This window comes from Suncus etruscus, chromosome 3 (genome assembly GCF_024139225.1).
Source record: "Suncus etruscus isolate mSunEtr1 chromosome 3, mSunEtr1.pri.cur, whole genome shotgun sequence".
In the NCBI taxonomy this organism is placed as follows: Eukaryota; Metazoa; Chordata; class Mammalia; order Eulipotyphla; family Soricidae; genus Suncus; species Suncus etruscus.
Genome location: NC_064850.1, coordinates 53,031,849 through 53,045,948, shown reverse-complemented (window position 1 = coordinate 53,045,948; position 14,100 = coordinate 53,031,849). Strand labels below are relative to the sequence as shown.

The 14,100-nt window shown below is 37.8% G+C and overlaps 1 non-coding gene across 1 annotated transcript; it reads right to left on the bottom strand.

The window, feature by feature from the left end:
• Positions 1-11,179: 11,179 nt before the first annotated feature.
• LOC126005247 (small nucleolar RNA SNORA51) lies at positions 11,180-11,307 on the bottom strand. The gene has a single exon (XR_007494415.1). It is a non-coding gene; the product is annotated as a small nucleolar RNA SNORA51 (small nucleolar RNA).
• Between the last annotated feature and the right edge of the window lie 2,793 nt (positions 11,308-14,100).

Sequence of the window (14,100 nt, the reverse complement as noted above, 5' to 3'; positions counted from 1 at the left end):
GACATGACTCTTGCTACTGTGCTCATTCACTGAGTATGCTTTTGTGATTTATTTTCAATTTAAGCTAATTTATTATTATATCATATTGCCCAGGTTTTCAGTTTGCTTCCAGGAGAGGATACTTTGTGGTATAGACTTCTTTACAGTATTCATTACTATATTGCTTATATTCTAGACTTGAACATTATGATTGTTTTAAGAATGCTTAATGCACAATCTAACCCAGAAAGCCCTTCTTCAACAAAATTTACCCTCACCAATGATGATTTGTCTAGAAATGGAAAAGCTGTCTATATGACTTTCCGGATTTATATTTTTTAAGCACTTTATATTTTTTAAGCATTCCTCCTGGGTCAGTTTTTTTTTTTAACTGCAACCTATGGATCTATCTTTACTGTGTGTGTGTGTGTGTGTGTGTGTGTGTGTGTGTGTGTGTGTGTGTGTGCATGCGAATGTGTTTGATGAACAACTCTATGCCTCTCTAATGTCTGTTGTATTATACATAATGCCTTTTTGTTGTGTATAGTCCTTCCCCCTATTATATATAACATTCCTTTTCCCCCTCCCCTGCTTATCACTTTTCTATCCATTCATACCTGTTCTGTTATTTCTTCCTATTTAACTGTTTTTACCCTCAGTTCTTAATGTCTCAGGAAACCAGAACGTTCCCCCCCACCCCAACTAGCTGCCAATGGGCTTCCAAAGTAAAAGGACAATCTCCCAGCCCATCTTGCCCCAGCCTGGGGAAAAACTGTCACTGCCGCAGCCTCTGATTTTCTCTCAGTGGACCCTTTCTCCCCATTCCCTTCACTGTAGACTATTGTTCTCTATCAGATTCAGCTTTTGGGGACCCTCAGCTTGAGGACATTTCCTGATCTGTGACTGCTGTGAGCCATTTTTCATACTCCACAAGACCACATCACAGGCTGAAGCTGGGCTCCAGATTGTATACCCCCCCCCAACTTTTTCAAAAGACTTAAAGGGAATATGTATATATCTTTTGTAAATTTTATATGTATTTTCTTAATAGATATAATTCTTATTGTGTATTTTCTAATGTAATTGTAGTTTTCCCCATTCCGTTTTTGAACTTATTTAGTAGAAAATTCTAGTAGACAAGTTTCTCTTGGGTTCTGAGATCATGGTAAAATCAGATTATAGGGATTGTTTAGCTTGTTATTTTTTACCCCCATGAGCACCAGTAGTAATGTATAGCATTGTTTCTTTTTTCATGGGCACATTAAAATGGGAAATCTTACTTGTAGAAAAATTTCTTATCTAATATGGATAGGGACTCATAAATTTTATATTGTAGAGGTCTTTTCACCCTGAACATTTGTCATAATGACTTGACTTAGGCTTTATTGAATCAGACATCAGCTATTCACCCCCATCCTTGACTCCCATTTCTGTAACAGGCAGTTTTCTGCACCAGCACCACGAATTGAACTTCTACTAAGGAAGACCCTAATGCTGCCCTAGCACTAACTTGCTCCAGGGTGGCTTCATATGACACCTTGAAGACTTGAAAAGAGCAACAGCTTGCTTTCAGGCCAGATTTCCCTCCCTCATCACCTAATGGTGAAATGAAACCAGAAGACACTCTGTGAAACCCAACTTTGACATAGGATCTGTGCAAAAACTAAGATTCCCTAATTACAGAAGCCTGACTGTGATTGAAGAAAGACTTTGGGATGAGAAAATTTAGTATAATTGGAGCCTTTAATTGATCTTATGGCAGGATGCTTCATGGGTAGTAGAGACACCCTATTTTGAGATCAATGGTTTTTCCTTTCTATTTTCCCCAATTTTGCTACACCTATGCAAAAAATCTGCCTTTTTTAATCTTTTAGGTAGGAGCACCTGCCTTTTTTATCTTTTAGATAAGGGCTTCCATCTTTTTCATAGAACTTTAGGACACAGATTACGTTTTTAAACATCATATTTCTGCATTTTTCTATAAAATTAAGAAGAAGAAAAAAGATGGAGGCCAGGGGCCAAGTGGTCTCAGTTGCATTGGTGGAGAAAATAAAAAGGACAGAACTAAATATCCAAACCAAAGTCAACAAAAATAAGATCAAGATACCCAAACTATAACAATCTAAACTTAAAATGGGCCCATTATACTGGCAGGCCAGGAGGTAAGGGTGATGGTATAGGCTGCACTCTGAGAACATTGGTGCAAGGAGATTGACAATGGCGGTGGGAATGGCCCTCATTCACTGTCTATCTAAAGTCCATCACTGAAGGGCTTTGTAAATCACAATGGTTTCAATAAAATAATTTTTTAAAACAACTTTTTCAAAATTTTGTCCTCAAGATGTAAACATTGGGGCAGGAGAAAAAGCACGGTGGCAGGGATTTGCCTTGTACGCAGCCAATCCAGGACAGTCGGTGATTTGAATCCCAGCATCCCATATGGTCCCCCGTACCTGCCAAGAACAATTTCTGAGCATAGCGCCAGGAATAACCCCTGAGCTCCTCCAGATATAACCCAAAAACAAACAAACCAAAAAAAGAAGTAAAAATTAACAATATTGAACATTTGCTTGGATTTTTACTTAGGTTATTTTGAAGCCACATAATCAGGTTTCTATTTTTTGCTGGATTTTGATGGACAAGAGATATTTTGTTTCCCGCAACTTATTAGAGCTTATAATCAGAAATTATTAGTTAGTATTTAGAAGTACACCTTTAAATGAGGGAATGAATCAACACTGCCAGATCTGTGTTATAACAAGGAGTTCACAAGGAGAGTGTGACATATCCAGGGGAAGTCAAACTACACACATGCAAGAATGGAGATGTAAGCAAGTGAGGAACCAACAGTAAATTAGAGATTATTGTGTTACATCTATACAATAGCAAGCTGAAGGTAACCTAGATGTATTTTTTCAGTTTTAGTACCTTCAGTGCACTAACTAATTTAACAATAGAACTACCAGCAGGACAGGCAGTTACCCACTGAATGGATCTGTACCCTGTAAAATTTCAGTAACAAGGCTACTTCCCACACTGATAATTACACTGACTAAATAATTGGATACTGTAGACAAAATTCTCTCTTTTCAGCATGCTTCCCCATTAGGGTAATACAATATACATAATAAACTAATTACTTGGTATACCAAGGGCAATAGAAGGGAACATCCACTACTATATCCCAGTTCTAATGCGAGTATGAAGGCCAATTTGGGTAATGTTAAGTAGTGGGAAAAGCATTCCTAGGGGTGGATAAAGGCTCACAAGGAGGTGACATGTTTTAGCTCAAGTCAAAAAAAAATAATTCCAGAGAAAAATTTATCTATATCTGATATTCTCCTTTATGTTCATCCTTAAGTATGTAGTGAAAACTAAAATCTCTCCTGGGTTTTATACAAAAGCATATCAGGATTTTTACTCTCATAAAAGAAAATAAACTAAAGACAGAAAAGGAAAGTAAAGGTCTTTTCTCTACCTTCAATCCTAACCTTCAGTGTGATAAAGTAGTGGGAAGTGAGGCCTTCAGATGATTAGATCAATGTGAATAGGTCAGAAGAGGGGGGCCTTTTTGAATGGGATTAGTGCCCTTGGACAAGGGGGTCCCACACAAAGCTTTTTCCTTTTTTGCTGAGCAAAGATGCAAAATGAAGACTATGAAGATAACTTGCTCTAAACTCACTCTAAGCCTGTTGAGCATACTCTCAACAGACAAAGGACTCACAACAACAGAGGAATCTGCCCAAGCACTGATCTTTGACTTCCAAGTGGCCTGAATTGTAAGGAGACAAACAAAAGCTGTAGTATCTAAGTCACTCAGTCTGAGGGACTTTGTTATGGCAGTCCCAAGAACAACCATAGATGATTTCAGGGTAGGGAGCTAAAGTGTTTGTTGACAGAACTAAAACACAATATGTTTCCCATTTGTTCCAGTTTTATGTATTTTATCCTAAACCTTGAAAGGCATTATTCTGAGGAGTCTTTATGAGACTGCCAAAGTCATAATGGTTAAGACCAGGTCTCCAAACTAAAGAGTTCACAAGCTCTCTTGGTGAATGCCAATTACTTGGCACTTGAGACAATGACTTTGTGCTAAGACATACTGAGTGAAACAATGAAGTGGCTTTTGATTACTTTGCAATCTATTGTATCGGTATTCAAATATATAAGTCATTAATCACTAGCATTAATCACTAGTCATTGATCCATGGATCTGGGTCCCACCACTGAGTTCTGTTTGTAGTGACCTTTTTCCCACTTTTTACCAATCCACCTCAGGTTTCCCATATCCATTACATGATACAAATGATTCCATAGAGGAGACTTAGAGTTCCTCTTTGACCTTCTATATACAAAAACCATGAGAGATTCTTACAGTTATCATGTGCAAGTTGAGAGAAGGATTTCTAAAATTAGTTCACCTTTCTTTTCCTTTTTTATATTTTTAATTAAATAAACACTATACTGCTAGTTACAAATTATCCCAGTTTTTCTAGCAACAAGATGCAAAACCTTCATATTACAACTGAGAAAATCCAGAGCAAACCAGGATAAATTGGTAAAGATAGTTAATGAATAAAAAGACAAATTAGTAGGTACTAGTAATTTTTTAATTTTGTTGCATAACCCTCCCCTGTATATATGAGAAATCATCTTGCTTCCTACATTTATCAACAGGGAATTCATTTTTTGAGGGGGGCTACACCTGGTGATGCTCAGAGGTTACTCCTGGCTATGTGCTCATAAATCGCTCCTGGCTTGGGGGACCATATGGGACACCAGGGGATCGAACTGTAGTCCATCCTAGGTCAGTGTGTGCAAGGCAAATGCCTTACCACTTGCACCACCGCTCTGCCCCTGGAATTCATTTCTATCTATCTCCAGTATCGCATTTGAAAAGTTTTTATATACTCACATATAAAATTATTGTTTATAAACATTAAGAATCACTGAGTTATTAAGCTCCAAATTTTAAATAAAGACTAGGAAAAGAAGCACTGAAAAGATATAATAAAGTTTATTTTATATTACACAGAATTATGTAGCAAGTATTATTGATCACTCATAATTTCAACTGTAAGGAATACATATAACATTCTAAATTGTGAGCAAAGTTTAAGAGTATCTCTCAATGACTTCTCAGTTTTATTTGAATTTCTGTCTGGGTCTTTTTCCAGGACATCTGCCTATCAGAACAGGTTTTCAAGAAAAAGAAATAATAATTTCCCCATTGAACATGTTACTCTTACCCTTTGAGTCTTGGGGAGCTAGATAAAATCATCTATATTCTCTTCCTTTTCTACTCACCACCAAAAATTCTAATTTTGGCTCCAGTGACAGACCTTGAATGGGCAGCCTCCATTTGTTTCATAGAAAATTATTTTTATAATATGCATGAAAGTGTTAAGTCACCTACAAAGAGACAATCTTGCACTATGAAAACCAACTCACACTGCAGTCCCAGACCAACATCAGACACTCTGGTTCAGTACCTCTGTGAAGACTGCTTTAGTCTCTGCTGCAAGCGATTTAAGTTCTATTACAACCGCAGGTTCTGACTAGCCTTTGATGGCAATCAGCTTTGTTCAGCAGCATTAGTTCCCTATTATCTTTAGGTGAGGCTTGAGATCCAGGGTCTAAACAAAGAAGGAGACAATCACACATCTTTATTTATCCCAGCAGATAAAGACTGGAAAATATCTTCCTCTGCCACAAATCTGCAGCAGCAGGCTTCAGGTACAAGCTGCAGCTTTTCTTTAGATCTTGAGAAAAAAAGAGATGCTTGCAGTTACCCATGAGAAATTCTTCATCCCACTCATCATTAGAAACAACCTGGTGAGACAGTCTTCACAGCAAGTACACAAGTAGCAACACCACCATTCTTTTTGCCAGCTTTCCCACAGTTGTTTCTTCAAATATTGTCTTTCCACTACACACACACACACACACACACACACACACTCTTTCTCTCTCTCTCTCTCTCTCTCTCTCTCTCTCTCTCTCTCTCTCTCTCTCTCTCTCTCTCTCTCTCTCACACACACACACACACACACACACACACACACACACATATTGTGCCCAGCATTGTGCCCAAGCATCCTTGCAAAATGAAGGGTTGGCAAATGAAAGGGATAGTTAACAGGGCAATGTTAGTACTATGTACAAATCAAATCTCCAGTTGAAAACAGAACAGAGAGAAGGATAAGAAGACTGAGCAATGTAACAGTGATATGACAGTGAGCAGCTCTAGCAAACAAATAAAATTGCCCAACTGTAGAGCTCCCATTGGCACTACTTGGATCTCAGGCTTAAACTGGGTGTCCTCTGCTCAATATAACCCATATGAAACCATGAGTTATCATGAGTCTGTTACCATGAATCAGTAACAGAAATCCTGGTCTTAACAAAGAGTTACCAGGATGCCATAATAACTTCCTGTTACCTGCCTGCATCTTCACTTCATCCTAACCAAACGGCTTCAAGTCATTTGTCTCAGAGACCCCAATTCTCTCTTCCTCACCTCCACCAAATGACACCCAGCAGCTGTTCTAGGCAATCCACAAAAGTTGAGGAGACATTTTCCCTTGACTTTCATTTCATTTTATCTGTTAAACAGGACTAAACAATGTGAACATTGGATGGAAGTAATCTTGGCCCCATCAAAGACAACTGTTTATGTAATCAGTGACTTCCCCCACTATTGTCATGGTAACAAAGGGCCATTTTATTCATATGACTGAGCCAGAGAAGACTTTGTCCCAGATGGGAGCATAATTTTTGCTACCTGAAATAATTCGAGTCATGCTTCTGATTTCCAAATTACTACCACTCTATCTTCTTTTTTATTTGCTTCTGTCCTGTTTCTTAGGGTGTTGGGACTTTCAGGCCTTGCCATATACACAGCAAGTGCTCTACCACAGAGACAAATCTCCAGCCTCCCACTCAGTCATCAGAATCAACTGTATTGAATTTAAGTTTATCTGCTTTTTTGAACTTGCAATCAACAGAGTTGTTACTAAGGAAATGCTTTGGGAGGGTCTATTGAACTGTGAAATAATGCTTTTATGCATTTTTTACATTTATTTTTACATGTATTTCTTTCTGGCATTGCCATGAGTCATGAGTGGTTGTTTTTTCTTATTTAGCTCATTCTATGACACTCCCACATGCAAATGCCTTCAACTATGTGTTTTTGTTTAATTTCAGCTTATAAACGCACAAAACTAAAGTCACTGAAGGTACACTGACCAAATTGGACTTTAGAGGAAAGTTTAGGGGACATTCTAGAAATAGCATGGTTTTTAGATCTGTGGGTTTTCCTGCTCCAAGAATTGTAAAATTAAAATAATTATTCTTTAATTTCAAGTCTTCAAGTCTATTCTGAATGAGTGAAGTCTTTCAGAGATGTAAATTTTGCAAATGGATGTTGTATAATAAAAAAACATAAATAAACAAACATCTATCTATGCCCATGAGAAGAGTACTTAGGAAAAAATGTCATTTTTTGGAATTTGATACAACAGGAATAAATCTCCCTAAAACTGCAATCCTCTAGCCCAAACATACTTTATTAATTTACATCTAATAAAACCCTTGAGAGGTGTTTGTGTGTGCACACACATAGGCATGTGTGTATGTAAACATATGCTCAGCAATAAAAGTTCATGTGTGTAATAATGCAAATTTTCTATTGTTTTGTTACTGAGATAGTAACTAGTCAAAAGGGACAGAAGTGGAAAATGCTGTGGGTAAGTAACAAGTACACCTAGAAATTGAGCAAAATATTTTTTTCTTTGATTATTCATCAGTTAACCATTATCAGAAAATCTTTTTTATATCAAAGAAGATATTTGCTTTATGAGTTGTTGAACAACTTATAGGAGGCATTTAAACTTATTAAGTATTCTTAATTACAAAGAAATTAATTCCATTGTAAACAACAAAAGTTTTTTCCATAGCTGCTTTTTAATACAAAACATAGGACTATTTTAGTGTTTAGCAAACATTTTCTGATTTGCTCCACTGTGCAGTACAAATAAAAATGTCATGACAGCATGTTAAAATTTATTCTTTACAAATTATTTTTATAAGAAATAATATTTTATATTGGTTTACAAGATTAAATATTTAGGGGTACAATTTCACACCTTTCAAAACATCTATGATCACACCATAACTGTCAATTAGATACCAATACCCTTCTACTATCATCCATTAGACCAAACTCCCCCCCATGTTCAACTTCCTACTCCTACCACCTCAGTTCTATTATTAAAACCTTTTTTTTTTAACTTTATTCTGATCTGTCAAGATAGCAATAATGGGACTGGAGATATAGAACATTGGGTATTGGGTGCTTGCCTTGTACCTGGCTGACCTAGGTTCAATCCCCAGCACCTCATATGGTCCCAGAACCCACCAAAAGTGACACCTAAGTTCAGAACCAGGTATAAGCCCTGAGCACTGGTCATATAGCTCAAAAGTAAAAACAGCAATAATTTATTATGCCTGATTCTAAATTTATTGAATTTTCTGAATAAGAACTAATTTACACAAACTCAAAGTCAATGACAAAAGATTCAAGATAACCCAATCCACATCAAGCTATACACTGAGGGTGTTGCAAGTCAGCCCTTGATGGAGTTGACTGATGGAGGGATGGAGGACGAGGTCTTTCCCCTCCAGCTCGAACACGCATCTGCCATCCTGTTCAGCCCGTGGTTCTGAGGTGAAGCGGTTGGTAAAAAGGCTATCAGACAGTCAGCTTATGAAAATATCAGCTTTATTTGGAGGACAAGACTGAAGCCCAAAGCCTCAGCATCCATTCCAGCCCAAAAGCCCTTCGCCTTCCATAGACCCTTGCTTTTATGCCCCAGAATTAGGTACCACCCAATGGTGGGAGCAGAATCAGGTACCACCCTAGGATGGGAGCAGAATGCCACGTCACACCCTAGGGTAGGGCAAAATCACCAATCAGGGTAAGGTCAGTAACATAATAATCCCATAAAAATGTTTACATACACAACAAGGCAGACATATTACACTAGCAGTCCAGGGGACAAAAGGGGTAGTATATAATATATGCTAGGAACAGGGGTGGAAGGAGGACAACACTGGTGGTGGGAATGGCCCTATTTCATTGTCACTATGTATCTTAAATATAACTGTGAAAGACTTATAATTTACAATGGACACAATAAAAATTATTAAAAATAACTAATTTACAGCAAGAGTTTTTCTTTAGAAATAATAATAAATCTGAGGCCAAAGCAGTGGTAGAGCATTTGCCTTGCAAGCAGTTGGATCCCTCCCCCGCCCCATCCCATATGGTCCCCCAAGCCAGGAGCAATTTCTAAGCACATAGCCGGGCGTAATCCCTGAGGGTCACCAGGTGTGACCCCCAAAAAAACAAAATAAATGAAGAAAGAAGGAAAGAAAGAAAGAAAGAAAGGAAGGAAGGAAGGAAGGAAGGAAGGAAGGAAGGAAGGAAGAAGGAAGGAAGGAAGGAAGGAAGGAAGGAAGGAAGGAAGGAAGGAAGGAAGGAAGGAAGGAAGGAAGGAAGGGAGGAAGGAGGAAGGGAGAGAGAAAGGAAGAAGAAAGGAAGAAAGAAAAAATAAAGAGAGAAAGAAAGAAAAAAAGAAGAAAGAAAAAGAAAGAAGAGAAAGAAAGAAAGAAGGAAGAGAAAGAAAGGAAGGAAAGAAGAAGGAAGGAAGGGAAGGAAGGAAGGAAGGAAGGAAGGAAGGAAGGAAGGAAGGAAGGAAGGAAGGAAGGAAGGAAAGGAAGGAAGGAAAGAAAGAAAGAAAGAAAGAAAGAAAGAAAGAAAGAAAGAAAGGAAGGAAGAAAGAAAGATAGAAAAGGAAGAAAGAAAGAAAAGAAAGAAAGAAAGAAAGAGAAAGAAAGAACAAAAAAGAAAGAAAGAGAGAAATAAGAAAGAAAGAAAGAAAGAAAGAAAGAAAGTAAGAAAGAAAAAGAAGGAAAGAAAGACAAAAAGAAAGAAAGAAAGAGAAAGAAAGAAAGAAGAAAGAGAGAGAGAGAGGAGAGAGAGAGGAGAGAGAGGGAGGGAGGAGGGAGGGAGGAAGGGAGGAAGGAAGGAAGGAAGGAAGGAAGGTAGGAAGAGGAAGGAAGGAAGGGAAGGAAGGAAGGGAAGAGAAGGAAGGAAGGAAGGAAGGAAGGAAGGAAGGAAGGAAGGAAGGAAGGAAAAAAGAAATAATAATAAATCCTGGATCTTTCTTTCAAAAACATGTGGACTTGGATATATCCAAGAAGATGGAGGATAGAATACTTACTCTAGGTTCTAATCTTTCCCCTTGACCCAAAACTTCCCACACACATATAAAAAAAGACTTTCCACAGATGTATGCATTCTTCCTCAAATGCAAACTGCCAGTTTTTCATGTCTGAAATGGGCCGACTAGCAGGCCTACTAGGGAGGGCATTTTGGTGTAAAAGTATATATGGAGTAATGAGATTACCCCCCTTATATACTGCTCTGTGCGAAGAGGAATAAAACAGGGTTTTTGTTTGGTTTTTTTGTTGTTGTTGTTTAAAAAAAAAAACAACTTAAAACCTGCTTTGCAAGCTATAAATATTATTATGCCTCATTTCTATAATTAAGAATAAATCTATATATGATCATTGTTTTGTAAATGATTCATAATTTAAGCCAATGCCATATTCTCTAGGATTTGATGTTTCTTGGCTCTCAATCGATCATTGCTATGCAGTAAAGTAGAATTTCTGTGAAAATCAATGGTACATTTGTCAACAATTTTATCAGCAAGTAAAATAGTTGTCTAAACTTTACTTTAACACCTCAAGAAATGTTTTAAAAACCAGCAAGCATTCTAATAATCACAAGTAAACCTATCTTGAAACCACCAGTCTCTATGAAGGATTGTTTATGTCACAATTATATAACTTTAATAAATGTTTATTGAATGATATATGATGTCATTTACCTGCCACATGAGTCCCGCTTTGTTGGCATTGCCTAATACAATTTGTAAGCCATGGACTTTTTTTTGGTTTTTGGGTCACACCTGACAGCACTCAGGGGTTACTCCTGGCTCTATGCTCAGAAATCGCTCCTGGTAGGCTCAGGGGACCATATGGGATGCCGGAATTTGAACCACCAACCTTCTGCATGCACGGCAAATGCCTTACCTCCATGATATCTCTTTGGCCCCACAGTGTACTTTTTTTTTGTTCCCCCATTCACAATACAGACCAAGCAAAGAGCCTGGTTTGAGGTGAATATGGGGAGCATTTACTGTACCTCCTCTTCTATACAGTGTAAAGAACACAGCCTATGGTAAGCATTGGGAGGCCTTATCTTTTCTTTTTTTTATTTTATTTTATATATATAAAACCCTTCACCAGTGCAACATTCCCATCACCAATATCCCAAGTGTCCTTACTCCCCATGCCACATTGGCCTGTACTTTAGACAGGCTTTCTACTTCCCTCATTCAATCACATTTTGTTATGACAGTACTCAGTGTAATTATTTCTGTGACTGCACTAAACAATCCCTGTGGTGAGCTTCATGTCGGGAGCTGGACCCTCCAGTCCTCCTCTATTTTGTCTCTGAGAATCATTACAAAAATGTTTTTCATTTTTCTCACAACCCATAGATGAGTGAGACCATTCTGTGTTTATATCTCTCCCTCTGACTTATTTCACTCAGCATAATAGATTTCATATACATCCATGTGTAGGAAAATTTCATGACTTCATCTTTTCTGATGGCTGCATAATATTCCATTGTATATATGTACCATAGTTTCTTTAGCCATTTATCTATTGAGGGGCATCTAGGTTGTTTTCAGAGTCTGGCTATTGTAAACAGTGCTGCAATGAATATAGGTGTGAGAAAGGAATTTTTGTATTGTATTTTTGTGTTCCTAGGATATATCCCTAGTAGTGGTATAGTTAGATCATATAGGCGCTCAACTTACAGCTTTTGGAGAAATCTTCATATTGCTTTTCACAAAGGTTGGACTAGACGTCATTCCCACCAGCAGTGAATAAGAGTTCCTTTCTTCCACAATCTCACCAGCACTACTTGTTCTCATTCTTTCTGATGTGTGCCAATCTCTGTGGCGTGAGATGGTACCTCATTGTTGTTTTACAACTAGCCATTTGTAGAAAAGCAAACTTAGACCTCCAGTTAACATCATGTACAAAGGTAAAATCCAAATGGATTAAAAACCCAGATATCAGACCTGAAACCATAAAGTATATGTAGGTCAAAAGCTCCATGACATTGAGACTAAAGTTATCTTTAAAGAGAAAACAGTACTCTCCAAACAAGTGAAAGCAGAAATAGATAGATGGGACTATATTAAGCTGAGAAGCTTCTGCACCTCAAAGGAAATAGTGCCTCGGATACAAGAGCCACCTACTGAGTGGGAGAAACTATTCACCCAATACCCATCAGATAAGGGGTTAATATCCAAAATATACAAGGCACTGACACAACTTTACAAGAAAAAAATCATCTAACACCATCAAAAAATGGGGAGAAGAACTGAACAGACACTTTGACAAAAAAAAAAAAAAAAAAGAAAGGAATACAAATGTCTAAAAGGCACATGAAAAAATGCCCCATATCACTAATCATCAGGGAGATGCAAATCAAAACCGTGTACTTTATTTTATATATTCCACAAGGCATTTGACAAAGGGGGCTTTCCCAAACAGTGCTCATGAGGCACAGTGGCCACTCCTGATAACATTTAGACTCACCAGTTCAAGCTAAGGGTCTTAGGATAGATGGTGTTTGGTCTCTGCCCCAAACCACCACACCTACCAGCATCAGTCAATCTCAAAAACTAAATTCAGTGGTGCTTGGGCAGTGAGAAAGGTACCTGTAAGTGGCAAAACTACTCCTCTAGGATTTATGCCATAACTACAGTCACTATGGAGGCTATTTTATCCTTCAAGATCCTGATTCTTCAAATACAGTCCATAAACAAGAAGAATTAGCACAACCATCTAATTAGCACAAACTTCTTAGTGCCACAACTCTAAAGTCCACTGAATCAGAATCTTTTTAACAAGCTCCCCAAAGGACTTGTTTGTACACTAAGGAGATTCTATTCTAGGGCATATCTTTAAACTTTATCATGTGAACATTCAATACCAAATCTGAGAGAGAATTGGTACAACTAATTTTATAAGTAAAAAGAGAAAATTGTATTTGTGCTCATGTAAACTTTATATTAATGTTGGATAATTTATATGATCTGAGTGTTTGGGGCAATAAGTAACAAGTAAATACAGTTTACTTTTGTAAAGGATAATCTAACTGTACTACCAAGAGTCATTTACACTATAAATCAGAAGCAAGACCCTAATTCAGTCAATAAAGCCAAACATGATGAGGGGTTAAAGGACAAATCAATATGGTCAATGGTCCATTTAGCAGCCCCACATGGATCACAGTCTGGTGAGAGTAGAGAATGAAAGCAAATGTATAGAATAAATAAAAGTGATCATCAAACAAGTTTGAGTATTCATGGTCAAATATGTTCTTCTCAAATACTAATCATCTCTACAGACTCATTCATACTGTGACAGGGCAAATTTAGGTTACTATATTAACTACAAATAGAAACAATAGAAAAATGTTATTGTTATTGCATTTGGGAAGGATGTTCCATCTAGACTTCAGATGATAAAAGATGAAGACAGAAAGAAGATCACAGAGATTATACCACGTGGATAACCTGCAAAAGAACAAAATGGTAGGGTGAGACCCCAATGGTCTTTGACCCATCAACAGGGAAAGAGTAAATGAGGGAAAACGCAGGTGTGATATGCAACCCCAGGGAGACAGAGCTAACAGGTCTGGACACTGGACAATAAAGAAGAGAGTGTGATCAACAAAGCAATCAGGGGGTTCCTTCATGGTCAGTGCCTAGAAGCTGATTGGAAGCCCAAACTTCCTGATCATCTGAGTGAACCTCCAGTGGATATACCAAAGTGGATCATCCTAACAGATGGCAATGCCATCTTCAAATTCAAGATGAGGACAGAGGGGGCATTGGTGGTGGGAATGTGGCACTAGTGAAGGGGGGTGTTCTGTTTTTGACTGAAACCCAACTACAATCATGCTTG